Source organism: Pleurodeles waltl, chromosome 6 (assembly GCF_031143425.1).
Source record: "Pleurodeles waltl isolate 20211129_DDA chromosome 6, aPleWal1.hap1.20221129, whole genome shotgun sequence".
In the NCBI taxonomy this organism is placed as follows: Eukaryota; Metazoa; Chordata; class Amphibia; order Caudata; family Salamandridae; genus Pleurodeles; species Pleurodeles waltl.
The window spans coordinates 81,684,391-81,688,416 of NC_090445.1; the positions used below are offsets into that span (position 1 = coordinate 81,684,391).

At 51.6% G+C, this 4,026-nt stretch overlaps 1 non-coding gene across 1 annotated transcript; it reads left to right on the top strand.

The window, feature by feature from the left end:
• Positions 1-3,735: 3,735 nt before the first annotated feature.
• Positions 3,736-3,808, top strand: TRNAK-CUU (transfer RNA lysine (anticodon CUU)). Its single transcript has one exon. It is a non-coding gene; the product is annotated as a tRNA-Lys (tRNA).
• Positions 3,809-4,026: the final 218 nt, after the last annotated feature.

The following is a 4,026-nucleotide window of genomic DNA, read 5'->3' on the forward strand; positions in this document are numbered from 1 at the left end:
GAATCCCAAGAGACAGAGACCCTAAATAGCCAGAAAAGAGGGTTTGGCTACCTAGGAGAGAGGATAGGCTAGCAACACCTGAAGGAGCCTATCAGGAGGAGTCTCTGACGTCACCTGATGGCACTGGCCACTCAGAGCAGTCCAGTGTGCCAGCAGCACCTCTGTTTCCAAGATGGCAGAGGTCTGGAGCACACTGGAGGAGCTCTGGGCACCTCCCAGGGGAGGTACAGGTCAGGGTAGTGGTCACTCACCTTTCCTTTGTCCAGTTTCGCGCCAGAGCAGGGCTAAGGGGTCCCTGAACAGGTGTAGACTGGCTTATGCAGAAATGGGCACTAAATGTGCCCATGAAAGCATTTCCAGAGGCTGGGGGAGGCTACTCCTCCCCTGCCTTCACACCATTTTCCAAAGGGAGAGGGTGTAACACCCTCTCTCAGAGGAAGTCCTTTGTTCTGCCATCCTGGGCCAGGCCTGGCTGGACCCCAGGAGGGCAGATGCCTGTCTGAGGGGTTGGCAGCAGCTGCAGTGAAACCCTGGGAAAGGCAGTTTGGCAGTACCAGGGTCTGTGCTACAGACCACTGGGATCATGGGATTGTGCCAACTATGCCAGGAGGGCATAGAGGGGGCAATTCCATGATCATAGACATGTTACATGGCCATATTCGGAGTTACCTTTGTGAAGCTACATATAGGTAGTGACCTATATGTAGTGCACGCGTGTAATGGTGTCCCCGCACTCACAAAGTTCAGGGAATTGGCTCTGAACAATGTGGGGGCACCTTGGCTAGTGCCAGGGTGCCCTCACACTAAGTAACTTTGCACCTAACCTTTACCAGGTAAAGGTTAGACATATAGGTGACTTATAAGTTACTTAAGTGCAGTGTAAAATGGCTGTGAAATAACGTGGACGTTATTTCACTCAGGCTGCAGTGGCAGGCCTGTGTAAGAATTGTCAGAGCTCCCTATGGGTGGCAAAAGAAATGCTGCAGCCCATAGGGATCTCCTGGAACCCCAATACCCTGGGTACCTCAGTACCATATACTAGGCAATTATAAGGGTGTTCCAGTAAGCCAATGTAAATTGGTAAAATTGGTCACTAGCCTGTCAGTGACAATTTGAAATAAATGAGAGAGCATAACCACTGAGGTTCTGGTTAGCAGAGCCTCAGTGAGACAGTTAGGCACCACACAGGGAACACATACATATAGGCCACAACCTTATGAGCACTGGGGTCCTGACTAGCAGGGTCCCAGTGACACATAACAAACATACTGAAAACATAGGGTTTTCACTATGAGCACTGGACCTGGCTAGCAGGATTCCAGTGAGACAGTGAAAACACCCTGACATACACTCACAAACAGGCCAAAAGTGGGGGTAACAAGGCTAGAAAGAGGCTACTTTCTCACATGACCTTTTTCAGATATTTTGCTGAGGCTTAAAACTACACACACACACATCCTGCAGTTTGCCTCACGAATCCCACAGGACTCCACACAACGCAGCACTTCCCGCCCTGGGAGGCGCCGCTGGGAGCGGTCCTATGCCGAGCCTTTCCTGGGCCCTTTTCTAGCCTGAGCCGCCCGTGCTTACAGCGAGCTCGGAGTCCGCTCCGGTCCGTCATGTCCACCCCCATCCTTTCAAAAAGAGGAGTTTAAGGTCTCATCCCCGCTGGTGTTATGATTAAAGTAGGTATGAAAACTACTTTATGTCAGCAGCAGGATTTGACCACAGGACTGGGGAAGATACTGCTCTTGAATGTGGCGCCTTACACCGCTCGGCCATTCCGGCAGCCTCCGGAACATGGCTCTCGAGGCTGACTGCCACCTCGCGAAACAGGGAGAGTTCACACTCTTCTCTACTGGACATTTAAGCATGTGCCCAGAAACAGGTTGAAAGGACAGATGCATGTATGTACCAGAGTGAGCTCCAGAGAGACTGATGAGGACATAAGACTGGGGTAGAGCGAGAGATGGAGAAAGAGAAAGGTGCCTCTGTCGAGTCAGCAGCAGAGAAAATGAAACAAAGGGGCCTCCTGGGATAACCACACACTACTTCCTCACAAAGAACACACAGAGGGTGTGTGAAATGACATAGGCACAGCAGCCCGGCTAGCTCAGTCGGTAGAGCATGAGACTCTTAATCTCAGGGTCGTGGGTTCAAGCCCACGTTGGGCGTGATGCTTTTTAAAGGCTTCTCCATTTTCAGGTTTAACATAAACTCTCACCTTTTTCAGATATATTTCGCTGAGGCTTAAAACTACACACACACACACACATCCTGCAGTTTGCCTCACGATTCCCACAGGACTCCACACAACGCAGCACTTCCCACCCTGGGAGGCACCGCTTGGAGCGGTCCTAGGCCGAGCCTTTCCTGCGCCCTTTTCTAGCCTGAGCCGCCCGTGCTTACAGCGAGCTCGGAGTCCGCTCCGGTCCGTCCTGTCTCCCCCCCATCCTTTCAAAAAGAGGAGTTTAAGGTCTTAACCCCGCCTGTGTTATGATTAAAGTAGGTATGAAAACTACTTTATGTCAGCAGCAGGATTTGATCACGGGACTGGGGACGATACAGCTCTAGAATGGGGCACCTTACACCGCTCGGCCATTCCGGCAGCCTGCGGAACACTGCTCTGGAGGCTGACTGCCACCTCGCAAAACAGGGAGAGTTCACACTGTTCTCTACTGGACATTTAAGTATGTGCCCAGAGACAGGTTGAGAGGACAGATGCATGTATGTACCAGAGTGAGCTCCAGAGAGACTGATGGGGACATAAGACTGGAGTAGAGCGAGAGATGGAGAAAGAGAAAGGTGCCTGTGTCGAGTCAGCAGCAGAGAAAATGAAACAAAGGGGCCTCCTGGGATAACCACACATTACTTCCTCACAAAGAACACACAGAGGATGTGTGAAATAACATAAGCACAGCAGCCTGGTTAGCTCAGTCGGTAGAGCATTAGACTCTTAATCTCAGGGTCGTGGGTTCGAGCCCCACGTTGGGTGTGATGCTTTTTAAAGGCTTATCCATTTTCGGGTTTAACACTAAGTCTCACCTTTTTCAGATATTTCGCTGAGGCTTAAAACTACACACACACACACACATCCTGCAGTTTGCCTCACGATTCCCACAGGACTCCACGCAACGCAGCACTTCCCACCCTGGGAGGCGCCGCTGGGAGCGGTCCTAGGCCGACCCTTTCCTACGCCCTTTCCTAGCCTGAGCCGCCCGTGCTTACAGCGAGCTGGGAGTCCGCTCCGGTCCGTCCTATCTCCCCCCCATCCTTTCAAAAAGAGGAGTTTAAGGTCTCAACCCCGCTGGTGTTATGATTAAAGTAGGTATGAAAACTAATTTATGTCGGCAGCGGGAATTGATTACGGGACTGGGGAAGATACTGCTCTTGAATGTGGCACCTTACACCGCTCGGAAATTCCGGCAGCCTCCCGAACACGGCTCTGGAGGCTGACTGCCACCTCGCGAAACAGGGAGAGTTCACACTGTTCTCTACTGGACATTCAAGTATGTGCCCAGAGACAGGTTGAGAGGACAGATGCATGTATGTACCAGAGTGAGCTCCAGAGAGACTGATGGGGACATAAGACTGGGGTAGAGCGAGAGATGGAGAAAGGTGCCTGTGTCGAGTCAGCAGCAGAGAAAATGAAACAAAGGGGCCTCTTGGGATAACCACACACTACTTCCTCACAAAGAACACACAGAGGTTGTGTGAAATACCACAGGCACAGCAGCCCGGCTAGCTCAGTCGGTAGAGCATGAGACTCTTAATCTCAGGGTCGTGGGTTCGAGCCCCACGTTGGGCGTGATGATTTTTAAAGGCTTTTCCATTTTCGGGTTTAACATTAACTCTCACCTTTTTCAGATATTTTGCTGAGGCTTAAAACGAGACACACACACACATCCTGCCGTTTGCCTCACGATTCCCACAGGACTCCACACAACGCAGCACTTCCAGCCTTGGGAGGCGCCGCTGAGAGCGGTCCTAGGCCAAGCCTTTCCTGCGCCCTTTCCTAGCCTGAGC